At 40.9% G+C, this 27,982-nt stretch overlaps 1 protein-coding gene across 4 annotated transcripts in view; it reads right to left on the reverse strand.

Moving 5' to 3' along the window:
- The window catches only part of Pcmtd1 (protein-L-isoaspartate (D-aspartate) O-methyltransferase domain containing 1), a 72,175-nt gene extending 51,542 nt beyond the window's left edge, over positions 1-20,633 (reverse strand). For 2 of the 4 annotated variants that reach the window (XM_039110458.2, XM_039110459.2), the window contains exons 1-2: positions 18,314-20,633; positions 14,930-15,039 (exon numbers count right to left, since the gene is read on the reverse strand). The gene's annotated coding sequence lies outside the window, so the exon portion shown is untranslated. Of the gene's footprint in view, positions 1-14,929; positions 15,040-18,218 lie in introns of all 4 variants that reach the window. The other 2 variants (XM_017593529.3, XM_039110457.2) reach the window with 2 other exon arrangements.
- Positions 20,634-27,982: the final 7,349 nt, after the last annotated feature.

Consider the following 27,982-nt stretch of genomic DNA (forward strand, 5'->3'; position numbering starts at 1 on the left):
GTGTGTGTGTGTGTGTGTGTGTGTGTGTGTGTGTGTGTGTGTCAATCCTCTTAATGAAATAAACTCCCCAAAAGCCCTTACATGCCATTTTCACGGATAAGCTTGCCCATGTTTTTGAGTTCTAAATCCAGAAAGCATAATTTTTCCTTCTCTGTGTCTTTTTCTAAACCCCACAAAAAATGCCATCCTGACAGTCTGGACTTCACTCTCCCCACCTCCTGCTATGCAACAAGCCATCCCTGTTTTGGACCCTAACTCCCTCCACCTCCCTCCTCTCACTGATGGAGCATTTGTAGCACATCTGCCCTGTGATCTTTCCTCAAACACTGATAAAATAGTCCTCAAGCTTCCAAGAGCATTTTTAAGTTCTTACTAGCAAAACTTGAGATTCCCAAGAGGGAACCCGAATCACCCTAGTAACAACTTTACGATTTTCATTTAGTCAAATATAAGTATTTTTCATATCAAATATTCTTCCAAAGTCCACAGGTATCATGCTGCACCACAAATATACACAGCAGGCCATGACAGTCTGACTACCAGATAACGGGATCATGAAGTGATTAGATCAAAGCTCGTTTAGTTTGTATTAAAATGACTGTTCTGATGTTTCAAATAATAAATAATCTTCTAACTTGAATAGTATCTCTGAGCTAATCATCTCAAAGGAAAATGTATCAAATACACGTCAAAAGTTGTAGCTAATTCGCAAGTGTTCAGGGTGTCATTTCCCCACACCTGTGTATTAATTTCCCTGTGTCTCATTGGCTACCACAGGTGCCCACATCTCAATATTTCTATTACTTTGGTCACAGCTTGTACTGTCCCTCCTGCCATTTTTCTCTTCCATTTTTTTCTTCCTGTTCACACATTCTTACCTGAATGAAAGGATTTGAGAAATCTTGCAATCCTTCCGAAATTAAGGCCTAGAGATTAAATTCATTTGCTATAGAGAACGGCTGAGGGTCGAGACAACATGCAGGTGTCTCCAGGACTGCTTGGAGATGTCTTAAAGAGTCAAAGTAGGTGGAAAGTAGACAGATGGCAGACAGATGTAGCCGGGTAGGAGGAGAAGAGAATGAACGCTGACTCATTTTCCTTCCCCCTTAGCACCCTGGGAAAAGGAGTCAATTACTGTTCCTAGCTGCTCCTTTTCTGCAAAAAAGGAGACAAAGCTCACCCAGCCCTGGAGCAAAAGAGAATGTAATCCAAGAGAGAACACAGTGTGTGAAGAGATAAACAAAGAACACTTCACAAGCCCACAGCTACTGTCCCTGGCATCAGGGACCAAGGCTGCTTTGAGTTTGGTGGCAACTGAACCAGAGGGAACTTTCTTACTGACCCAAATTACGGAGACTTATCAAGGAATGCAAAGACTAAGGAAGTTGTTTCACCACTGGCTGGCCAAAAACATCATATTAACTTGGTATTCGATCATAAATAGAAACTGTTGTTAAAGATTTTTATTTATGTATATGTGCATGTTTCTGTTTCTCTGACATGAATACAGGTGCCTAGAGACCAGAAGAGGACACTCACTGGATTTCGTGGAGCGGGAAATCAGGTACCCAACATGATATCATATCAGACTATAATAATGTTTTGGCTTTCAAGCTACCAGCTTAGGTCAACTTAAAGGATGAAATGGTCAACAGTGGTTTAATAATTCTACTCAAATGATAACCATTTTGAAAACCCCCACTTAACAATCAAAATGTTTGTCAAAGTTATTTATTTGTTTTTGAGGCAGCTATTAATCTGAGATTAGCCAGAGGGAAAAAAAAGTCCTACCATTTGAATCAAACTTGAAGTGACCTTTTAATTTTCCAGGGTGGGTGTTAGTCAGGACCACTTCCTGGAATTGCCAGCCAAGTGGACTGGAGACACATTTTTCAGGGACTTATATAGACAAACTCATTGACTACCCACCATAATTTATAATGAGGCTTCTTTATTTTCAAAGAACTACAACTCCCACCATTCCAGAGCTACCTGGTCCTTGGGCTTGCAAGGCTTACAGGTTAACTTTGGGTCTTATACACTATGTAGCCCCTAGCTATCCTAGAACTTTCAGACTCACAGAGTTCCATCTGCCTCTGCCTTCACAGTGCCAAAATTATTAAGGGCATGAGACACACCTATGTTGTCAAAGCTTTTGAAGCTCTAGATCAGTACCTATCAGTATTTAGCATCTACAAGACTGACTCAGTAAATTGAACAGAACACAAGCTCACTATGGAAAAAATGTCAGATGATTTCAGGTCTTTGTTCTACAAGACTAGTTTCTGTGTAGAAATAATTACTTAGTACTAATTGTATTGGTCTTCAAATCAACAGTAAACAATGTGCTAAAACCACTCATAATTGTGCACTATAAAATTCTGAATGTACCCTCAATTAGTTACTTAAACATTTAAAAGGATAGAATTTTAAAATGAAAAGAGGAAAGCAAACTTCTTAAATAAATGACAAAGATATTAAATTGTGCTGTCATTTAGACATATCTGAAGTGCTATACATAAAGAATTTTCACTCCTTTTTTTCACCCAACAAAGCGAACCCCCTATTTATGCTTCAGGAACAATGTGGGAAACAGAAAGCTAAGCTCGATTCAGAATCCTAGAAGGTCAGAATTAAACTGAGCTAACTAGCAGTTTCCCTGTCCAAGATTACAAGTTAGATATAAAAAAGGAAATTCAATCTTTGCAGGTCATTAAAAGGTATCCTAAGGGAGGGGCCTATTCAAACAATAGAACAAGGAATGCAAGGGGACAAGGCCCAATCCTAATTTCTCAAAGCAAAATGACCATAAAATATCTTTCAAAAATATTTTCAATTTCAAAATTTACCAAATTACTAATAATAATGAGCATTATTTTTACTAATATTACATAAGTGTATATATGTGTATATATAGATACGTGTGTGTGTGTGTGTGTGTGTGTGTGTGTGTGTGTGTGTGTGTGTGTAAGCCATAACAAAAGCCACTCTTTTTTTTTTTTTTTTTGGAGTTGGGGACCGAACCCAGGGCCACTGAGCTAAATCCCCAACCCCAAAAGCCACTCTTTTTAACTGTCTTTTAATTCTGCTAAAATTATTGTACAGAAAGTTTCTGTATTACAAAGCTCTAAACAAAAATAATATTCCTCAATTTATTATTAAGTATATCTCAACTGAATCTATACAGGTTGTCGTATATATATTGTCACTACACTCGGCAAATAAAAAAGGTTGGAAAGAAATCTGTAAGATTTATGTCAGTAGGAATGTAACTTTACTCATTTGCTAGTCCTATTAGACCAGTGCTTCTAAACTCTAATACTGTGATCTTTTAAGACTGTTTCTCACACTGTAGTTAGACCAACCATAAAGTTATTTTTGTTACTATTTCCTAACTGTAATTTTGCTATGGTTATGAATTATAAGTATCTGTGTCTTCCAGTAGTCTTAGGTAATCCTGGTGATCTCCCAAAGGGATCACAACCCACAAGCTGAGAACCACTGTACATCAAGTTTTCTGTACACTGAGTTTTTTGCTCTAACAGAAAGCACTCATTTCTACATAAATAAAATAAACACATTTAAAATAATAAGTCATATAATGTGTATCTAGCTTAGAGTCCTAATTCCACAACTATCTAGATGACCAGTTTTTTTTTGTTTTTTCTTTTTATTTATTTATTTTGTATATGAGTACACTGTAGCTGTCTTCAGACACACCAGAAGAGAGCATTAGATCCCATTACAGATGGCTGTGAGCCACCATGTGGTTGCTGGGATTTGAACTCAGGTCCTCTGGAAGAGCAGTCAGTGCTCCCAACCACTGAGCCATCTCTCCAGCCCCTAGATGACTAGTTTTAAGAAACAAAATTTATATATCACAGAACTCAACTGGAGAAAAGCATAGTATTAATAACAAAAGTGACCTGCACTGAGCAATCTGCAAATTATAACAAAATCTTATTTAATGTTAGAATTATTCGTAATGTTTTTCTGCCTGTCGTAGTCTGAGCACTCAACAGGCATCAGTTGCCTCTGTAAATAATAAGAAAACTTTTTATCCTCGTTTTTAAAAAAAAGTCTCATTTCAAGAGTCACTCAAATGCATACACATCAGACATTAAGTTCACATAAAGTGTTCGGACTTGTCTCAATAGTTTATGCGGCACTTTTAAGGGAAATGCATGGGAAGATGGGACGACTAGAAAGTGCACAGGGGATTGAAGGAATTCAGCAATCAACCAGAACTCAACATCTACTTTCCAGAAACAAATGCACGAGTGGAGAGAAAATAAAGCAATGCACACGGCTACTCATACACTAGGGGAGGTTGTTTTTGTTGGTGGCAGTGGTCTGTTGGCTTGTTTTTGTCAAGATCATACAAACTAGAGTTACCCAGGAAGAAAAAGCCTTAAATAAGATGTGTTTCTCAGACTGCCTACAAGCATGTCGCTGGGGATGCTTTCTTAATTGGTGATTGAGGTGAGAGGGACCAGGCCATGGTGGATGATGCCACCTCTGGGCTGCTGGTCCTGGGTGCTAAAGAAAAAGCTGAGGGCTGGAGAGATGGCTCAGTGGTTAAGAGCACTGACTGCTCTTCCAGAGGTCCTGAGTTTAATTCCCAGCAAACACATGGTGGCTCACAACCATCAGTAATGGGCTCTCATGCCCTCTTCTGGTCAGCCACAATGTACTCCTATACATGAAATAAATAAATAAATCTTTAAATAAGGAAAAAAAAAAAAAAAAAAAAAAAAAAACCCAGGCTGAGCAAATCACAAGAAGCAAGCCAGTAAGCAACACTCCTCCAAGGACTCAGCTCCAGCCTCCAGGTCCCTGCCCTACTTGAGTTCCTGCTTTTGATGATAAACTGTTGTATTTAAGATTAAACAAAACAATCTGTTTCCTCCCCAAGTTGCTTTTGCTCATGGTGCTTCATCTCAGCAGCAGAAACTCTTATCAATCTCTGTATGTGACTTAATATTACTAGGACGGTTAGGTAAAACTTTTGGAATTCACTGTTAAACCAGCTTCTACCCAAACCAAAAAATGTTGTAGGATTTGCCCATTCTTCTAGAGCCCAATGCCCCTCACCAATGTATTTAGTTAATACACAATTGTACACCCACTCTACTGTAGAATATGCTGTTCAAATCCACATCTCTGGGCCATAGTCCATCATATGTGGCTCAGAATAAACTCCCCATCTTGCCCTGAAAGTAAGAGCAGTGCTGATGTCAACCTGGTTAAAGTTGTAAGTAATTTTCAGAAGTTTTTATGTGAGCAAAGACAGACTGCCATAGAGACACAGGACCCCAGTACAGCGTGAAGGAGTGGTTCTGTGTCTTCACGTTCACAAGGCGATTCTTACTATCATCAAAAAGTATACAGAGAAATATACATAAATACAAAGATTCCCAACAATTTCACAGAAGAACAATATCAGAAGCTGCTCTATGCATAAACTATATAAAAAGCTGGAATCATGCAGATTTAAAATGTGCTCAGAAAAGAAAAAAAAAAAAAAGACAAGTATACTCTACTTCCTCAGTCCTTTCTTTCACCTACCTGCCTTAATGTGACAAGAGTTTTTTGTGTATGTCACATGAATTCTTTGTTGTTGAATTGTGGTGACAATAGCAATAAAGTGAGACTAGATAAAAAAAATTCATTATTGACATCTGAAACTGCTCTCTTAACCTTTCAAACCAACTGCAAAGCTATGACCCATTTACTTCTCCGTTTACACAAACCGAAAGAGCACTTTAACGTCTGTGAAAAACAAATTAAGAAAAATAATCGCAAAGGGAAGAAATATAATAATTGGGACTGGAGAGAGATCTCAGAGGTTAGTAAGCACTTGCTGCTCTTCCAGAGGACCCACATTTGATTCTCAACACTCACATGATGGCTCACATCCATCTGTAACTGCAGTTTTAGTATGTCTGACACCCTATTCTAACCTCCATAGGCACCTAGGGCACACCTGGTGCACAGACAGGCAAACACCCTTACATATAAAATAAATGTCTTAAGCACAATTACCTAGCTTCCCATCTCTTTAGGTAAAACTACTCATTCAAGGTCGCACTAACAGCATCACTGGCAACAGCATATTGGTTTTGAGAGATAAAATGGTTTTTGTATGCTGTTTACAAAACGACAAAATGCCTTTTGTTACAAGTAAGTCAACAATAGATGCAGTACCCTCTAATGCTACAGGGAAAGCCTCCAATCTTTCCAACGTGATACTGTGACTATTCTTCCATTTTTACGTGTGGATATACAGGAGGCAAACAGGAAATAGGCTGTGAATCGGGAAATGGAAACAATCTAATACAAAGGAGAAACTGGCATCCCAATCAAAAGGCTCCTGCATAGTTGTACCCAAAAGCAAAGGGTACAAAAGCTAGAGGCGCAAGCCTAGAGTGAAGGTGCATTAGTTACGTCATTCTCCCAGGAATTACACCAGTGGCTCTCATCCTGTGGGTTGCAACCCCTTTGGCAAACCTCTACCTTCAAAAGTATTTCCATTACGATTCATAACAGTAGCAAAATTATAATCATGAAGTAGCAATGAAAATAACTTTATGGTTGGGGGCCAGCACAACATGGGGAATTACAGTAAAGGGTCAGCAGCATTAGGAAGGTTGAGAACCACTGGACCAGCCAATGTGAAAGTATGCTATTTCCTACATTAATGTCAACTAGTAGTTAATGTTTAGCAGATGGCACTGAAGATACTACAGGCAGCAAAGGGCTTTGCTTCCTGGTTAGGGCAGCAGGCTTGGCAGGCCTTTCAAATACCAGACTTCCACAATGCACCAAAACCCATAAGCTTCCCAGCACCCTCCCCTATCAAATACGTGGAAGGAAAAAGTCTTCAGCAAATTACATGTATGAACAACTGCTTCTGCTACTAGCATAGGTAAGTAAATACCTGGCAAACTCTGGTTACACAATCATCAGCCAGGGCTCATCTCCAAGGAACGTAGCTCACTCAGGTCCTCAGTTACCGGCTTACATATGCCCTCAAAAGGGTGACATAAGCCAGATATGGTTGCACTTGCCTGTCATCAGGAGGATCACCAGGAGTATGAAGCCAGCCTGGACTACATAGTAATATGTCTCAAAAAACAAAGGGGGGGGTTGTAATTGTACTAATATCTCTCTCTTGCTCCTTTCTACCCCACACACCTTGACTAAATAAATCCCATGTACCACGGGACAGCTCCAACTCTCCAGACAAGGACTGCCAAAGGATCCTGAGTCTCCTGCCTTCACCTCTTGTGTGTGTGTCCCCACCCCGTCATCACTCTGTTAGCCAAATCCTTGCACTAGGAGATTCTTTATTCAACAGGAAAACAAAGAGTCTTTGTTCAGATTACTATGGTCTCTCCCCACTGTCTGGAGCCAGGAAGACAGAATCCTGAAACCAGAATGGTAACTGCTGGATCAATGGCTGTTCAAGAAAGAGGATGCAACTAACACCTGGCCACACAAAGCATCCACAAACCGCAAACACTCCCTCTGTCTTCCTGTTTAAATTTAGGTGATGAGGGTTTGTTCAGAGCCTGGCAAAGTTTCAAACACCTGTTGCCAGCCCCCAACCTTAAAAGAGATGTCTATCCTAATCTAGGAAAGGTACTAACAGTCCTAGAGCAAGGAAGCCACCAACTCAGCCACAAAGTTCTATGGCAGAAAACACTGTCAGAGTCTACAAAGATACCTTAGAGTCTTCCCCAAGTGAGAGTCAGCTTGTACAGTGTTAATATGATCTTTCTGTTGCCTGTGTCTCCTCTATAAACCTCTACAACCACTAATTCAACTGCATAAGGATAAGTGAGACCAGTAACGAACTGCTTAAGTTTTACAACAGGCAGACCAAAGATAGAAATCTCAAAAGAATAAAGGAATAGGGAATTTGGCAATGTTAAATTCCAATCAAAAGCCAATCATGAGGAACAGGAAAGTTTACTCTGAAAAGATTAAGTTTCTTATGACATTTCAGGTTGACATGGGAAAAAAAACAGAAAAAAAAAATGAACTCCATGGAGGTGTGCTAAGTGTCAGAAAGTACTCTAGCATACATGGGAGTGCATTTTACTTGTTTGTTTTGAATGAAAAAGCATGTGTTAAAAGAACCAAAAATACGGATTTGGGGGCAGTATTTTTGTTTTCGTTTCTCAAACAGGGTCTTATTTTAGAGCACTAGCTTACCTAAAAGGCTGGCCTCTGGTGTGGTAAACATTAAAAAATGGGTAACCTTTTGACCCACTCTAGCAGTAGCACCCATAGGGCCACATGGCACTGCTGAGTGTCTCAGCAGCTCCATGCTGTCCCCATACTCTCAGACTCAGACGATCCACGAGCCGGTCTAGAATAGCACCTTGCCACACTGGTCCCTAGAGTTATAGTTCCCACACCCGTGGGGCCATATGGAACTAACCATAATTTATCTCTGGTTAGTCTCTCTCCAGGTGGCTCTCTACTAGCCGCAGTTCTGTGGTTCCAGCTACCCGGTAAAATCAAGACTCAATAACCTACAACCCAACAATCAGATTTAAATGTTAAATTCTCAATCCACAATACATCCACACAATAAACTCACAACCAATTAATAAAGATATAAAGCACCCACTTAGATAAGATAAACTGACCTATAGAAATCCATCCCTTAAATATTCATAACTACCTGTATCTATGTAGACATACATGGCAAGGATTGTTTACGTTTGCCTCCATGTTGCTTCTCCCTCCTCTTCTGCTTCTCCATCTCCTTCTAAAACCTCTCTTCCTGCTTCCTCCCTTCCTTCTCATCCAATGACAGGCCTCGTTTTATCTTGGGTCTGCCTTCACCTGCATAATGACATCAACCTACACTTCACCCTTTCTGTCTAATTAAAAAACTTTTCTCTCAAGTGTAAGCTGAGTACAACTATTATCATTTTGTAATTTATAAAGTATAAAATATATCTAACATCTAACTCATCCAACATTTTATCAGTTAAACAGAACATTTAGTTATTTATCTACTCCAGCTTCAGAAAGGCTTAAAGTCTACATATTATGTCCTGTCTAGCTTGTAAACTATCTGATAACGAATGATCCAATTAAATATGTATTCTCAAAGTTAAACAGCCATGAGACTATAACTAGTTTCAACCCTGTCAGAAATCTGAGAACAACCAATATTATCTCAAACTATGGGAAGCCTAACTAACAGGGCTTCTGGAACTGAGGCAGGTTGAAGAGGTAACTGTCTGTCAGTGCAGTCCCCTGTTAGCTACACAGAAGAGCACCAGTCCTCAGCCTTCTGGTCCAGGAATCGCAGAGACCTTAGTGACTCAGGAATTAAGTAAGGATAAGCTCACTCTGTCTCTGCAGAACTAAGCTGTCCTAACCTGTAAACTGTGTCCTCTCAAGGACAGTACAGATCTATCTATAGGAGAAATAGGCAATTTCTGCCCCGTGGCCTCCTAGCCACTATGTACCTCAACTGGAGCTAGAGATGCTCAGCTGCTTTTTCGTGTCCACAAATGGGGAACTGGTAGGAGAAGACATGTCTCAACAAGTGAATAAAACATTAAATGTCACATTTGTGGAGTTACAGTTTTGAAAACCATCTATCTATGTGAGCAATCTGGTCTGTTGTCCATTATTATCTTAATAAATTATCTTGAAAGCACTCTTAACAGTATAAATTAGAGCCATGAATTTGCTATCTGGACCTTAACTCACATGTTTAATCATCTCGCATTAGTTTTTTTTTTTTTTTTTTCCTTTTTTTCGGAGCTGGGGACCGAACCCAGGGCCTTGCGCTTGCTAGGCAAGCGCTCTACCACTGAGCTAAATCCCCAACCCCTCGCATTAGTTTTTTAACAGCAGTAAAGAACTAGGTGTGAGTCTTATATACTTAAATGTGTTGTATAGGCACACTGCCTACACATGAGAGTAACAACCTTTCAAACTTTGGCAATCTTCTTTATTCTCCCAATGCTAAGATTACAGGCAGAAAAAACATCCCTGACTAAAACATGTCTCAAGACAGCAACTTAAAAAGCAACATGATATCCAACATCATTGCTGCAAACTGGTTGTCCTGTTTAACAGCTGGCTGACCCAGGATAGAAATGTGTTGCTATGTGCCTACAGCTCACAAGGTAGGTTTCTCTGGAGGACAATAAATATGCACAATTTCTTCCAGTGCAAACTTTTTCTTCCAAAACGTTGTTGTTGTTGTTGTTGTTGTTGTTGTTGTTGTTGTTGTTGTTGTTGTTTTTGTTGTTGTTGTTGTTCACTAGTTGGTTCAGGTTTTTTTTGTTATTTATTTTTGTCTCCAACACACAGTATGGGACGTCCACTCTCACTCAATCAGTGGGTCATAACCACTTTGGCAAACCTCGGTCTCCAAAAAAAAAAAATTTTACATTATAATTTATGACAGTAGCAAAATTTTAAAGTGGCAAAGAAAATAAATATGATTGTGTAACATGGCAAGAGAAACCATATCAAAAGGTCCCAGCATTAGGACGATTGAGAGCCTCTGGTCTGAGATTTTAGAGCACAGTAACTACTGTCCTGCTTTACTGATTGGGCAACTAATTCAATGTACTCAGTAAATGTCTAGATTAATTTCACAGGGAAGGGGGATTCCACTATCACTTCAAATTTGGTATCTCTGAAGTCAAAATGTCCCACCTTGCCCCTTGCCTTTCAAAGCAGCTGTTCTCTGCAATTACTCCCACTGGCTTTAATGAGAATCCCCGTCACTACCCACAAGTATTACTACTTTATGACCAAGATAATTTTACAGTTCTCCCAAGTTAAAGCATCCTACACCACCACTTCCCTAAGGAATGAAATGTTTACAATACACATAGTAACAGGAGTTTTCTACCATTGCCTTAATGAACTATCAAGAACTTAATGGCTTAAACCCAAGTTTATTATTTTGTAATTGTGGAAGTCTCAAGTCTGATACTGGTCTCCCTAGAGTAAGATCAAGACGTCACCAGGAAAACAATACCAAAAGATTTAGGACCTCAATTCCAGGAATTGCCACTCAAACGGAAACTCCTTTTTCCTGAAGAGATAGCAGGGAGACTATTTCCACTGTACTCTGTGTGAATGTTCCCTCCTGTGCCGTACGTGCACAGGAGTGCATACATGTGTACATACGCACACCCACAGAATTAGTGCCAGTTACTTTACATTCTTGAGAGACAATAAAGCCAGTTATTACCACATACTGGCAAAACACATCCTCAATAGTAAAAAGCAAGCTTCTTTGTCATTGTAAATGAGGCAGTTCAGCCACTGAACCATAGTCATTTCATGCCCTCTTTTTTAGAGCTAAGTCAATTTTAAAATCAGTTATTATACGCAGATATCTCTATAAATCATTGTAGAAACGAAAGGTCGTTTCATTTTTAATTTCTCTGGTTCACACAAGTTCAAATCACTCTTTATAGAAAAGAAAACCAGTCCCATTAAAATAGCGTATAAGTATTATTTAAAAGTAACTCATTTAAGATGGGTTTTACAATGCTTGTTAAACCATCAGAGACAACTGCATGCTTTTCTTGACACTAAAATCCTGATTACTTCTGTGTTCCAAAATTTGGCCATATATTTGAATATGAAAAGTATGATTTTAGGGGTTGGGGATTTGGCTCAGTGGTAGAGTGCTTGCTTAACAAGCGCAAGGCCCTGGGTTCCAGCCCCGGCTCAAAAAAAAAAAAAAAAAAAGACAGAGAAGTATGATTTTTAAATTGACCCTAGGGACTGGGGATGTATGTAGTCAGTTGGTAGAGTACTTGGGGGAGGTCTCCAGTATCAAATAAACCATACCTGTAATCTCAGCACTCAAGAGTGGAAGCAGGAAAGTAAGTTGAAAATCATGCTCAGCTTCATAATATGTATGTCAAGGCCAGCCTGGGCTACATGAGACTCTTCTCAAAAAGGCCACAAAGCATATACAGATAGACAATCTAGTCAACAAAAAACAATGATGAGTTGAGTATGGTAATCACAGCACTTAGACCACAAGCAGGAAAACTGTAAGTCTGAGTGTTAGGGGTGCAAGCCTAGACTACAGAATAAGACTACACACACACACACACACACACACACACACACACACACACACACAGACAGAGACAGAGGCAGAGAGACAGAGACAGCAAGAGAAACAGAAAAGACGGAGAACATACACAGAAGTACACACACAGAAGCATACATAGACGCACACATACACACATAGAAGCACACACAGATGCATACACAGAACACAGAACACACACACACACACACACACACACACACACACACACACAAAATACACTGATGAAAACTGCAAGTACTAGAAGTCACAGGGCTAAAATAAACTGTCCTCCCAAATACCATACATGAACCAGTTTCTGGAGGTAAAGAATTTCTAAATATTTCCTTCTACTAAACTTATGCTCAGCTGAAGACCTCAGCACAGCCCAGACTCTGAAAGCACCATTTCCTCACGCACAAAGTTCCACTCCAAAGAAAATTCAAGTGCTCACTTTCCACAGGTCTGTCACCACAGCTGTTTATTTGCCTCTAGAGGAAGGAATGTAAAGTAAAGCCGAGCTGCTCAGTTAACGGAGATCCCTACAATCACTGGTGTGCTACCTCAGGCAGTGTGATGCTGCTCCAGTCACCTGTGACTTCTCAATACTTTCTAATACTTCTTCAAAGACTCCTAACCAGCACACTGTATGGAAGCAAAACAAATACCCTTTGATTTATTATGTTATTTACAATGTCTAATAAAGTACCAGTGATTATAAGAAAAAAGCAAAGATGACGGGCATTGACTCCAGCATTTGAAAGAGAGACAGAAGCAGATGAGCTCTACTATGCCACAGCAGCCTCGGTTTTCAAACCAGACACCCTGCTAGTAGTACTTGGCAGTAGGTGGTAAGGAAGGGAGCCAGTGTTAGAAAACATGTACAACCCAAAGAGGAAATCGGAGAGCCCAGGTGAGCAGGCTCAAATTACCTCTTGCTAAAACCACCTCTACTAAGAATTACCTAGCATCACCTGAGCCTTTCAAGGCCACAACAATTTGATTTTCCCTACAGAGAAAAGTTCAACTCTTTGGAGTTTTGTTTGTTCATTTGTTTGGGCTATTTTGTTTTCTTTTGATTTTTCTGGTGGTGAGGGGAGTCCTAGGAACTGAACCCAGAACCTGATAGCATCCAATCTGTGTGGGCACCTAGATGATTGTATGATTAGAACTTCCAAACATAACAAGACGAAAACAACACAACACATGATTTTACTGCATCTTTTTATCTCTGTGTATCCACAGAAGAAACTGTGAAGTGGCTCATAAGGATTCTGCAGCTCATTAGGAAGCTGGGTCCACTCGACAGCATGGACAATAATTCAAATACCAAAACACTGACTTCTTACTAAGTTAGAAACAATACTAAGAATCCAAACACACAAGTAAACTAATTTTTAGATGAGCAATTTACCATTTCCTACTAATCTTAAAAGAATTCACATGACCGATTAACTAGAACAAGAAAATAGAGGTCTTAGACAGAGAATTCTAGTAAGCGTGTGGTGTGTGTGTGTGTGTGTGTGTGTGTGTGTGTGTGTGTCAGGGAAAGAGAAAAAGAAAGACGTGGCAGCAGAGATGAAATACTTCTCACGTGTCAGGGCAGTGGAGTTCCCGTCACTAGCCAATGCCAAACTCATAACTTACTTGGCTTCTCAGGCTGCAGAGATGGCTCAATGGTTAAGAGCACTGACTGCTTTTCCCGAGGTCCTGAGTTCAAATCCCAGCAACCACATGGTGGCTCACAGCCATCTGTAATGAGATCTGATGCCTTCTCCTGGCAGCTGAAACAGCTACAGTGTACTTATATATAATAAATCTTTAAAACTAAAAAAATTGGCTTCTCCTTACAAGAACTTCACAATCCAGTTAGTTACAGTAGCTGGAGGGTCGGTCGGGAGTAAGCAGCATCACCCTAAAGGTATCTGAACAGGTAGGATTTACCAACACACTGAGCAAAAAAAGGGATCAGGACTAGGCTTTTACACAGGACTTATTTTCAAAAAGAAAAAGGGATCCCAAGAAATGGACAGTGCATGAGGGGAAAAAAAGTGTGGTAAAACTGAAGTTTACATTCAGCTGGGGGCCCAAAGCTAAGTCTGTTACTACACAAAGCTAAAAAGCACTACACAAAGCTAAAACGCACTGGGTTCATTTAATACAGACAATGCAGAGGAACTAGGCAGAGGCCTGCAGCATCAATTCCAGCCCCTCCACAGAGTAGGCACTCCTTGGTTTCTTTACAAGTGAACTAGGGTGATAGAACCCTGCTAACAGACATCACAAGGACCAACGGAGAACAAAGCATTCACTGGTGACAGTCCGACCCACACACACCCCAATAAATGTTTGGGGTCTTTGTCACTAAGTAAAGACTACATTCAGAACATTTTTAGGACAATTAATATCACTAACAGGACGAAAAGCAAACCAAGAAATCGGAAGTATCTTACTGTATACAGAACTGCTAGAAGAACAAGAAAAAAAAGGCACAGTGACACATAAAAGTGACACTAGTGAGAATGAAAGTCAAAAGATCTGGGTGACCCAGTGATTTGAGGCCTACATGACTAAGAAAATATTGTTTATTAAAATAAAAAGGTAAGAGGTACTCAATTCCCAGCATAACTAATTCAAAGTAACAGAATATAGCACCCAGTAAGAACTTTTCAGAGATAACAACACAAACGGCAAATCTCAAGGTTAAAGAAAATGAGCTAGGGATGCAAAATCAGGACACAGATGAGATAGGAGACAAGCAGATGAAACCACTGGCACAGCTAGAAAAGGGAGAACCAAAACCCAAGACAATCGGGTACTTCTTACATTTCAGGGTACTGGCTCGGAGCAGGTAGAGACTACAGTCCTTCGCAGCACTTCACATGGCACAGCTCGTCAAACGCAGTGCAACTTCCAACTACGAACTGAGCTACAAACTGAACAGACATGAGATTGCTGTGCAAAGCTATTAATTATTCTTTTTTTTTTAATTTTTTTAAGATTTATTTATTTATTTATTCATTAATTATAGCTGTCTTCAGACACACCAGAAGAGGGCATCGGATCCCATTACAGATGGTTGTGAGTCACCATGTGGTTGCTGGGATTTGAACTCAGGACCTCTGGAAGAACAGTCAAGTGCCCTTAACCGCTGAGCCATCTCTCCAGCCCGCTATTAATTATTCTAAGTCAATTCCCACCAGGACAGAATAAAGGATACTTAGTAACTAGACATTATTCCAATATCTCAAAACTGAAAGAATTGTAACTTCACCTCCTTCTGCATCTATACATCTGATTCTAAGCAATCTTTTTAAACCCTTTTTCTCTCTCCTTTTGCTTCTGACACTCAATTCTCAATTTTCAGCCCCCCTCCTCGCACTCTCTACTTGGCTTCTTCCAGGAATCCCAACTTTGGAAGAACGACTCCTGATGAAATCTGAAATGGCTGTTCTTAAAACCACAAATGGGGGGTTGGGGATTTAGCTCAGTGGTAGAGCGCTTGCCTAGGAAGCGCAAGGCCCTGGGTTCGGTCCCCAGCTCCGAAAAAAAGAACCAAAAAAAAAAAAAAAAAAAAACCACAAATGGTATTTTACTACTCTCACACTTTCGGTATGTAATAAATTGTGTTCTGTTTTGTTTTTGTTTTTTTTAACACTGACCAAAACTAAACAAAGCCAAACAAACCCAAAAAAGGAGAGAGATTAATGATGATGGTGACAATGACCATGACAACGACGGGGATGATTTTAACTGCAGATGTGCTTTTTATTTAAAAAAGAAAAAGAAAAAACACAAGACCCCAAGCACTTGATTATCTCTAGTTACTCACATGAACATGTCCCCAAGAGAATTTTCAGGTTCAAGTAGACAGCAGGCTTTCCCATGAGCCAGAGGACTGTTTTTGGTAGGGCGAATCATGGAGAGCCTCAGACATGCCAGGTAAGTTCTGTAGTACTGAGCTCTAACCCCAACCATCACTTTAATTTCTGAACACACTTAGCCCATTCCCAACCTTCCCGTTGCCATTACTGAAAGTTATTCTGTTGAAGATATTTTCTGGGCTGAAATATTTGTGTGTGCCACCAATGTGAGACATATCCAATACAGACTGTGTAAGAGATAATAGAGGGCAGATAACTTAATCTAACTTGTTATCCTTAACAAGCTCAAATCTTCAACTATACATGGGTATCTCCTCAAATGCATAATTTGGTCATACTTTATTTACAACCTCCTATTGGTCATATTCCCTTAAACTACAGTAGTCACACCTGAAAATGAAAATATCAACTACTATAAGGACCAAACCCCAGTAATACATTTTTAACTCCATGCTATAAGCAAAGTTTAATCTTGTCTACTTCGTATTCCTTTCGATTTATGGAGTTTCAGCTATTTTAATATGAAGCCACCAGAAACCTCATCTAAACACCATTACAGTTTCCTACACTCGTTTAGACATTTTTTTAAAGATTTGCTTATTTCATTTATATGTGAGTACACTATAGTTGTCTTCAGACAGTTCAGAAGACAGCATCCTATTACAGATAGTTGTGGGCCACCATGTGGTTACTGGGAACTGAACTCAGGACCTCTGGAAGAGCAGTTGGTACTCATAACCACTGAGCCGTCTCTCCAGTCCTTATTTAAACATTTTTGATTAGGCTGCTTTCGTTCAGGAGGACAAGGCAGGGCAAATGCAGTTCGGGGACTCAGCACACCCACGAAAGCAGAGCAGCTTCATAGAGGCAGGCTCTCAGTCAGGCGCTTGGGGCCTCTGCGGACCACAGAAGCAGGAAGACACTTGGGCTTTTATTTAAAAAAAAAAAAAAAAAAAAAAAAAAAACAGTAAAAGCATATTGTTGCCAAAAAGAGAGATCTCTTCATGTCTGGTAAGTTCAGTTCCTAAATAAAATGTTCACAATTAAGTCTATGATTTAAGGAGGTCTGTTTAGGATGAGATGGTTGCCTATGATTACTTTAGAAGGCTGTTCTCCTTGGAAGCTAACAACAATATGCCTTTAACAAAGTTAGTTGCAGTGTGGACCTGCTTCCTTTCGGTCTTGTTTACTGGCAAGCTGTGCAGAACCACTTTTCTTCCACTTTCAGACTTCTCCCTTCTCCTTGCACAACATTTAATCCGTGGAAGTTTTTTCTTTTCCGACTACTATTTAATTCTAGATGCTGAATGTCTACAAGACTTCACCAAAGAATTAAATGCTACCATCTAGTCGTATGATATTTAAACTTTATGACATGGAATAAAAAAAAAGTCAACTCTGTGTAAGCTTTACAGTCATTCCCTCTCACGTAAACTCTGAGGTCGACGCAAACACTAGCAACCTGTTTCGTATGAAAGTATCACAGTGCACTTAGATATTGTGAAAGTCAACATATTAAGTTGCAAAATACAGACATGTAGGCCAGACACAGCAGCTCATGTTTGATCCCAGCACTTGGGAGGTGAAGGCAGAAGCTAAGAGTTCAAGGTCAGCTTTCCCTGCACCGGAGGTTCCACCTCAGCTGGAGCTACAGAACAATGTCGCAAATCACAAAATACACAGTAAGCTTTAAATTGCCTTGCTACTGCAAGAGTGAAGCAAATGCTAGATAGTAACACTCAGCAATAAAGTATGTCAAAAAAAAAAAAAGTAGCGAGTTCCGTACATTGCTGCCCCAAAAATCTATATTCTATATAGGACTTCAATTTTCCTCTATAAACACACTCTTCACATATGCACCGACAAAATCCTGAAAGGCAGACTGCATACTCTTGGAGTCGAGTTACCCTGAGTAGTAGGAGAGTAAATATTGGGGTTGTGGACCAGGACCCAGAGGGAAGGCAAGAGTCTTGTGTCTTCATTGTTTGGCAGCTTTTTTTTTTTTTTCTTACAGAGCACGCAGTACTTTTAGCTCCATTTCTAAAGGCATTCCTCCTCCTCCTCCTCCTCCTCTTCCTCCTCCTCCTCCTCTTCCTCCTCCTCCTCCTCCTCCTCCTCCTCCTCCTCCTCCTCCTCCTCCTCCCTGCCCAAATTCTTCAGATTTGTAAACGCAAAACTGTGGTTTCCCGATTTTAAAAAGACACGCACAAAAGCAATAAGCTCAAAAACACCTTGGCTCTGCAAAACAGCTCGCCCAGCTTCTCCCCATCCGTTCTCCCGGCTGGTGTCTTAAAATGCCAAAGCAGCAGACGGGCACCGCACTTACCGAAGACGCAGAAGACGCTCACACAGCAGCAGCGGCCGCTCTGTCCCCAGAGCCCCGTCCCAGCCCCCGCGTCACGAGCCTGCGTAGGCGGGAGCCCTCCAGGCCAAAGCAGCGGCAGGCCGGCGGCGGGCGGAGCGCCGCAGAGACAGCCGACTGGCCGGGCACAGCGTCCGCCAGCGCCGGCGCGGGAGGGCGGGGCCCGACCGGCAACCCGCGACCAGGGCAGCTGGACTGCCCTAGTCGCCACCACCTCCTGGGAGCTGCGCACGCGCGAGGCGCCCTCAGAAGAAAGACGCCAGTCAACAGGACCTGGGAACACCTCCCACCCCTACCCGGGTTGGACTCCGCCCTCTCGCTGAACGCCCCGCCCCTTAACCAAACAACGCGAGGCTTGCCCAGGAGACTGGCGGCTTCTGCAGATTCCGCGAGAGCTGAAGTTCCTCCCACTCTGCCGCTGTTCTGTTTGTGTGCTGCGTAGCTCGGGACCACCGGGTCTGGTGACCAAGTTCGTCACCAGCTCCGCTTCGAGTCAGTGATGTGCCGACTGGATCTACGGAGCCACCTAACACCAGCCTCTCCGTGGGGGTCTCTGTAGCGGGTGATGAGACGGACGTGTGCGGACCCGGCGCACTCTCCATGCCTGGCGACTGGGGATGCGTTGGACCCTGTGCTGGCGCCTCCTGGGTCCACGCCGAAGCCACAGCCTGTAACGGGAAGGAATGCTTGTTGAGAGACAGCTAGGGTCAGAAGCAGAGGAAGCACCTACACCTAGGGCCCTCCGCAGTAAACCTGTCTGTTCCCACTTTGGGACTGTTTGGTTTGGTTTGGTTTTGCTTTGCTTTTTTTTTGTTTGTTTGTTTGTTTTGTGGGGGGGGGTTGTTGTTGTTGTTTCCAGCACATAAAAAGACGTCTCCCAAATGCTGTAATAATGTATAACCAAATGCACGTGCCAGATGTGGTGGCACCTTCTTGTAACCCCAGCACTTGGAATGCTCAAGATCTGCCTGGACTGCATACTATAAAGTCCTTGTCCAAAAAAAAAAAAAAAAGAAAAAGAAAGGTTTTGAGGTCTAGGTTGCTGTTGCCTAAAGTAACATTATGTAAAATGTTTAAGAAAAACAGAATAGTGAAATCAGATCTTCCCACTATGAAATAATCGCTTAAAACTGTAACAAAGTTAACCTCTGCATTGGTCTGACTTTCAGCTCAACAACTTGTTTTTATGTTTAAGGTACTGAAAAGAAAATTATACGAATTCTAGGTTTAGAAATATAAAATTAAAAGAGTTAGCCCCAAAAGTCACAAACTCAGGGCTAAGCCCTGCCTCCAGGAATAACAGGCCATAAAGATAAAGAAAAGGAATGCAAAAACCAGCTCAGGCTATCGAGGACTGAGCCATAAACCATCCAAAGACATCCCCCCCGCCCCCTTACTCAGAGTCATACTTTAACCAGATGTCCTCCAGACCCTGATAAGCCCCTACTTGTGCTTTTCAGCCATTGTGTCCTGCAGAGAGCACTCCAAGAAACTGGGCAGCCCAAGCCTAACCAGAGGTGTTTCAAATACAAATGCTTCATCAATTTTGACAAACTTTTAAAAATAATGAGGACCTGAAGACCCTACCCTTCTCCTGATTTAGTAGCTCTGTTCCAGGAACCAGGGGGCCATAAAACCTTCTGGCGTCCCCTTATCTCCTGGAGCCATAAAACAATCTTGTAACTTGTGGTGCCTTCCCCTTTGACATCCCCCATCCCCTGGTGCTCACAGCCTCTGCCTTTAAATACTCTTTTTCCCAGCCTCTCGGGGTCGACACCTCTGTCTCCTGCTCGGGTTACATGTCGGCCCGAGATCTCTGTAATAGGTCTCCGTAATAAACCTCGCCTTTGCTTATTACATCCAAAATGGTCTCTCTGTGTCTGGGGTTCGCGATTTCCCAAGACTTGAGTAAGGGTCTCTCTGGGTGGGATTTTTCAGGTACAATGTTATGTTTGGTGGGCCTTTAGCTCTGGAAAATCTACTCTGTCCCTTAGACTGAGGCTATGTGTCAGGTTCCTTAGGCTTATCTTTGTATCTCTCGCCTAGAACCAAATCACTCCTGGACATGATGGGATCACATAGCAGTCTTTCAGGATTCGTTTTCCGATACTCCAGGCAGTAATTTTAGCACGTGAAAATATTTTATCGAGTGGGCTCATGCTTGTAATCCCAGCAGCTCTGCACGTAAAAGCAGCGATCAGTACTCCAAAGTCACCTGCAAATACATACTTAATTTGAGGTCAGCCTGGGTTATATGGAACTGTCTCCAAAAAAATAAAAAAAAAAAAACCTTACTATAAACATAATAAATCACATAACATAAATTAGAAAGCTTTGGGAGTTCTAACAGAGTCTCCAGGCTGGCCTCAAACATGAAATCCTCTAAGCGTCTGCCTTTTGAGAAATCACAGATGTGTTCCACTCCACCTGTTTTAAAATAGCCATGAAACTGGAAAACATTTTGCCTTTCTTGTTTTTCTTTTATTCAAGTCCCTGTGGGATTTTTTTTTTTTTTACATAGTCCTTTTTTCCTTTTGAATTAAGAGTTGGACACTGCTTTTCTTATTTTTCTTCTCTCTACTTTCGAGGGCTGGGATTACAGTTGTGCACCAATGGCCATGTTTAATATGAGGGATGATAAGTATTTTGTTTATAAAACAGGACCAGGGGTTGCTCTTCGGCAGCAGTTAAACCGCAAAGAATCATGCAGTAACTTCCTGTGTATAACTTCCCAATACCTGCCACCTACCTAGGTTTCTAATTATGTCTCCTTGCCTTGTCGTTTCTTATGTATCTTCCCACAGCTTTGTAATCCAGGAAGGCTAGATGCTGAGTACCAAACTGCTTCCAAATCTTGATACAGTGCTACACTATTGATACTTGTCTTTGTTATAATTGGTCAGCTTTTAAGTTATTTCATCATCCAGATTTATGTAAAGGCAATTTGTTCTTGGCATTCTTGATCCACTGTTAGAGTAAGCCCGGTCTTGGGAACAGGAGTAACACTTCTATTCTTCATACCAGGTGACTTCAACTTTATTACTAAGCAGAAAATATCACAGTATAGTACATGGCAGGGCACTCTGTTCACAAAACCATGCAAGCAGAATGTCACAAGTGTTCAGCCCAGGACTAGAGAGATGAAAGTAACAGTATTAGAATGGAGACAGAGGTGGATCTCTCTGAGTCCAAGAACAGCCCAGTCTATATCAAGTTCCAAGACAGGACTACAGAGAGCGAACCTGTCTAAAAAGAAAAAAGAAAAAAAAATAAAGAATGCAGTGCCAGGAGGAGGAGGAGAGATGATATAACTTGGTGGTTAAGAGCACTGGCTGCTCTCCCAGATGACCTTGGTTCAATTCCCAGCACCCAAATGGCTGCTCAAAACCATCTGTTATTTCAGTCCTATCTGAAACCCTCTTCTGACCTTCACAGGCATGGAATGCATGTGGTTTGCAGACAAAAATTAAGGCAATCACTCAAGCACATTGAAATAGACTATCTCAAAAAAAAAAATTTAAAAAATTACAAGGACCTTCCTGGATGAGCTGTGTGAAACTCATCCTAAGGCCCCAAAAGGAGGAAGAGGGACTGTTCTGTCACTTAATTTATAAGACATTCCACAAAAGGTTATTCAAAGTCCAAACTCAACAAAAGGTTATTCAAAGTCCAAACAATTCTCACCTTCCTGGTGGCTCATATTTGACATAAGCATAATATTGACACTGTTGAATTGGAAATTTCTGGTTTCTTTGGAAACTCAGTAGTGTCGTGTGATGTTTTGCTGAAGCAGACATGTTGTTTTTCTGGAAGCTGCCTTGTGAAAGGGTATATGATGTTTTGCTGGAGTGGACAATTGAAAGAACATCTGATGTTTGAAAAGTGTGTAAGTATAACCCAACAGACAGTGATGGAGGCTCTTTCATTGGTTAGCCTTGCACCGCTCCCCTGGCCTTTGCTGATCTTTGCTTGTCATGGCTTTGTAGAAAGAAACACCACCTCACCAAGAAATTTTCATGGTATCCTGGCTGCTTCCTGATGATTAGGCAGAGCCTAGCCATTTCTGCTGGATGAAACTGCAGCTGCTGATTCGTGTTTGGTGTTTGCTATTGGGCTGGATTGCTGATATCCAGACAACAAATATTGGAAACTACTTCTTTTTTTTACACTCCAGATTTTATTCCCCTCCTGGCCCACCCTCTAACTGTTCTCCATCCCATACCTCCTCCCCATGCCCTGTCTCCACAATGATGTTTTCACCCCTCCATCCCTTATCCCACCAGACCTCTAAACTCCCTGGGGCCTCCAGTTTCTTAAAAGCTAGGATCTTCTCTGACTGAACCAAGACCCACAGTCTGTATATGAGTTGGGGGCCTCATCTCAGCTGGTGTATCTTCCTGGTTAGTGGTCCATTGTCTGAGAGATCTTAGGGATCCAGGTTGAGACTGCTGGTCCTCTTACAGGGCTGGCCCTCCTCAGTACCTTCCAGCTTTTCCCTAATAAGAACAACTTCTAAACAGGTCCACATCTCCATTTTCTATTAACATTTTCTTCTACCTCTGGTCGGTGGACTAAAAGGGAGGTTGAAGCGTTTAACAACCCTTATTAAAGCAGGTTTTGAAAAGACTAGGCCTTCCATTTTCTCTGGCCTCGAAACTGGAGGCATCTTGTGTTGCCCCGTTTATCCCAACACCAACACTGTTGTCCTGCAATAGCCCTTGGTTATGGATTATAGAGCCAAATCTAGTCTGAGGCCTAAAGAATTTGTTTGCATACATCATTTCACACCCAGTGCCTGGGGAAAGCCCCCAAACTAGAATCTTTTTTTTTCTTTTCTTTAGAATCTTTTTTTTTCTTTTTCTTTAGAATCTTTTTTTTTCTCTTTCTTTCTTTCTTTCTTTTTTTTTTTTTTTTTTTTTTGGAGCTGGGGACTGAACCCAGGGCCTTGCGCTTGCTAGGCAAGCGCTCTACCTCTGAGCTCAATCCCCAACCCTGCCCAAACTAGAACCTTACTAAACAAACTTTGTTCTGTAATTTTATTTCCCCGTACTATTTCAGTCCTTCCCTCCCAACCAAACCAGTGAAAACCAGACACCTTCCCCTCAAGAACTATCTTTGCTATGATTTATTTTTCTGTGTTTGATAAAAACCAATCATTCTTTTTCTGAATTTTAAAAGCTGAAGTTTAGTTTGACGGGAAGATAATGACGGTCTTAGTCTAGTAGGGCTACTGTAATAAAGTACCATACGCTATACCCTAAAAATGAGAAACTCTTCACTACGAAAGTCCAAGATGATAACATGGTTAGACTCAAAGTCTGAGGGCTGCTCTTCTGGTTCATCCATGGCAGTTACCGCCTGTGCCATCACATGGGGCAAGGCAGCTCTTTCTTGATGGAGCTCCCCATAGGTCCACCTTCATATACCCTAACACTGTAATTGAGGTTCATGTGAGTTCTGAGGAGTTCAAGGTACTGTCAATTCAGAGCACTGATATTTCCTACAGTAGAAGTCTACCGACCTGGGAAATAAATCCCAAGTGCTAGAATTGAAGGTTTGCCATCACATGTCTTGCCAGAGAATGATAACCCTTTATGTGTATGTACTTGTTCTTGGTTTTGTTCTTGTTTGCTTTGTTTTTAAAAAATAGGCTCTCATATAACCCAGACTGGCTTTGAACTCTCTGTATCTCAGTATGACCCTAACTCCTGACCCTCCTGCCTCCACCTCCCAAATGCTGAGATTAAAGTCATTCATGAGTCACAATCTTGAGAGAAACAGAGACAGAGAGACAGAGATTACCCACCACAGATGTAAATAATGCACACTTCTCTGAGATACACCACTTTCTGTCACCAAAAGTATTTACAACAAATTTAACTGGTAAAAGTTTTGCTTTGGTTTTGATATGACAGGGTCTTTATGTAGGCCTGGACGTCCTGGAACTTGCTGTGCATTCCAGGCTGGCCTGAAATTCAAATAGATTTGCCTGCCTCTGCCTCCTCCGTTTTGCAATTAAACCCATGGGCAACCACATCCCCTGGTTTTCAACTTTTTACATTCAGTGAAATTTAAGGACTGCATATACAATTGAAAATACAACTATGTTTTTGTTTAGCCAAAGTTAGTTGATCCTATTCTATGACTCATTGAGAAATCTTTGCCCTGTTTAATGTATTCGTTAACACATTAAAGAAACCTCAAAGAAGGCACCAAAATGCTTAGATGTCATATTAATGAATGAAAATACTGGCTTTCTCTTATATTAATTTGGTCCAAACTAAATTCTCCATTTCTTTTCCTATGTCTTCTGACTGTCTGTAGTCTGTAGTAATTCTCCTGTCTGTGATATATCTGATGTGTATGTCTGATTTGTCTATTCCTATTGCCTGGCTGTTGTGCTATGTATATCTGAATCTGTGCCTGCCCCTCATAAAGGACTTTGCTCTGTATTTACGGAAAGCATAGATAATATTGTATGGGAAAAAACCTTTCAACAGAATTTTACAAGAAAAGAAGTTATTTCTCTGGCACAGAACAACATTCAAAACTAAAAACATTCAGTCAACCTGCATCTGCATGTTGCTTGCAACATTTGTAAGGTATTTGTTATTAAGATTACTTTTAACCCATAGGCTGAATGATTTTTATCAAGTGATTTCCACAACACATACATATATATTATTCTGGGTTGAGGTCATGGAAGAATACATAGTTTAAGATTAAAGATATGCATTTAGCTTAGGTTGTAAGAGCTGATCATATGGGAAATCCAAGGCATATTAAGGTTGATTACATTGCTCCCTTAAATTCAACTTTAAGCATGTTGAGTGCACAGTACAACCACAGGTTAAGTACAGAGTTTTATATGATAACAAGGCATATTATAAACTTGGCTGCAAGGTCCAGCAACAGTTTTCTCTCTTTGAAATCAAGAGTTGTTTTTAGAAAATACATTGCCACGTTGTTTTTTTTGTTTTTGTTTTTGTTTTGTTTTTTTCTTCTTTTTTTCGGAGTTGGGGACCGAATCCAGGGCCTTGCGCTTGCTAGGCAAGCACTCTACCACTAAGCTAAATCCCCAACCCCTTGCCACGTTGTTTTTAATAAATGACCATAACCTTCATACACATGTGACTGTGAATACACATATAGATGTTTGGGAGATTTGGGGTTTTGGTGTTTGGTTTTATAATCTATAATTCTTCTAAACCCCAAATTTGAAGTTCTTCAAAAATGATGTTGTACTATTGAGGGGCAATATGACAGACTGTCAGGGCTTTAAGGTATCAGTTGTCCCAGTGTGCTGGGCTAATCTTACGTCAACTTGACATACAAAGTAGAGTTATCTGAAAGGAAGAAACCTCAACTGAGAAAATACCTTCATAAGATTCCATTGTAGGGAATTTTCTTACTTAATGACTGATGGGGGAGGTGCCAGCCCATTCTGGGTGGTGCCATCCCTGGACTGGTGGTTCTGGGTCCTATAAGAAAGCAGACTCAGCACCGTGTAAAAAGCACTCCATCATGGCTTCTGCATCAGCTTCTGCCTCCAGGAACCTGCCTGTTTGAGTTCCTGTCCTGACTTCTTTCTATGATACACAGTGCTATGGAAATGTAAGCCAAATAAACCTTTTTCTTCCCAACTTGCTTTTTGGTCATGGTGTTTGTTACAACAATAGAAACTCTAACTAAGACACCTATGTAGGACTTTTTATTTCTCTTGGCCTCCCTTAATTTCTAATTAAAGCCTGAATAACAAATATACCTCCGGAAATAAAAGGCAGACCCTTCCTGCCCCCTTCCTCTCTTTTCTTCTTTCTTTCTTTCCCCTCTTTTGTCTACATCATCCTCAATAAACCTCTTCCACGTGGAAAAAAAATATATATATACACCTCTGAAACTTTAGCCTATATTTTTATTCCATATTGTTTTCTTAATCTATTTTAGCTATATTTTAGGTGTTTGTTTCCTTACCTTAGTGAAATGATGAGACTTTTGCCAGGGAAGAAAGGAGACCTTATACAGTAACTCTACCATCACCACCACCACCCTCACCTCCCAGGACAGACAAAGAATGGAAGCCTGACACTTTTAGGAGGAATGGCCTTGTTGGAAGAGGTATGACTCTGTTGGAGGAAGTGTGCCACTGGTGGTGGGCTTTGGGGTTTCAAATATTCAAGTCAGGCCCAAGGCCTCTCCTTTTCTCCTGCATGCAATATTCAGATGTAGAATTCTCAGGTCCTCCAGCATCATGTCTTCTCACGTGCTCCCATGCTTCCCAGAGGATTAAACCTCTGAAGTCTGAAGCCAACCCTATTAAAGTCTCTCCTTTATAGAGTTGCTGTGGTCATGGTGTCTCTTCACAGCAACAGAATACTAAGACATTACCTGACAATATAAAAAGTAAAAATTTGTATAGAATATTAAGACTAGAGTCATAATTAACCAGAAAAAAAAATAGGCTATTCTGGAGTCATCACATTGTCTTTGTTGCTGTTGTTGTAATTTGTTTGTTTTATTTTGAGTCAGCCCCTCAGTATCACAGACTGGCTTCTAGCTCCCTGTAAATCAAAGATGATGTTGAACTTCTGATCCTCCTGTTGTACCCTCCAAGAGCTGGAGCTACAAGTCTGACTGCTATACACAGATTGTTCTCGTGGATGTTGGAACCATCACGTTTTCTGAACAAGGTATAAGTCAAGAATAGACATCTGAGGTTGCCCACTGACCTCCACAAGGTCACAATACATACATGCACCTACAGTCACACATCAAACAACCGTATCAAAAAACAACAACAACAAAAAATGTTTGTAAGTGCTCTTAATTATTTGAGTATTTGGAACTCCCCTCCTTCCCAGGAATCTTTCTCACTTTTTCTCCCCAAAGTTATGATCACTTTGCTAAAGAACGAACAAAAGCAAGCCTGGTAACCTGAGTTCAATCCATAGGACCCACAAAGAAATGTAAAAAGACAACTAATTCCATACAGGTATCCTTTGACTTCCACATGTGCATGGCCAATAATTGCGGCGGGGGTGGGGGAGGGAGATTTCAATAGAGAACCACGCAAATTGCATCCATAGCAACCAAACTTTTCCTTCCTTTAGATCTCATAAAAGAATCCCACGCTGGAAGTCTTGAGTACCCTCACTCATGCAGCCAGCTGTCACTGATAATAGCATATTTCTTCCTGGTCTATATACTATGACATCTGTTTTTGAATAAAGCATTCTTGCTACTTTGCTTGGAAGAGGCTTTATTTCATTGAACAATATATGTGAAGTATCCCAGAACACCCAGTCAACAACCAATCTTATTTACTCTAGGAGAAACAAGGGTGGTAATGGCTAATCCCTACCAGAAAGGATCAACAGTATGAAGAAACTTCTCCGTAATATGAGAGGTGGAAGAAACGGATCTCAAAACATAGCCATGCCTCAATTAAAAACAGATGCAGAACTGTACAAAAGAATTTGAAGCATCCATCTTTTATAACTGTACCAATCCAAACACATGGTACAAGACTTAAAAACAGGAAACGTATAGAGGTACACGCCTTTGATCCCAGCCTTTGGTAGGGAGAGGCAGGCCAATCTTTGTGAGTTAAATATAAGCCTGTGCTACATAGTG

This window comes from Rattus norvegicus, chromosome 5 (assembly GCF_036323735.1).
Source record: "Rattus norvegicus strain BN/NHsdMcwi chromosome 5, GRCr8, whole genome shotgun sequence".
Taxonomy (NCBI): Eukaryota; Metazoa; Chordata; class Mammalia; order Rodentia; family Muridae; genus Rattus; species Rattus norvegicus.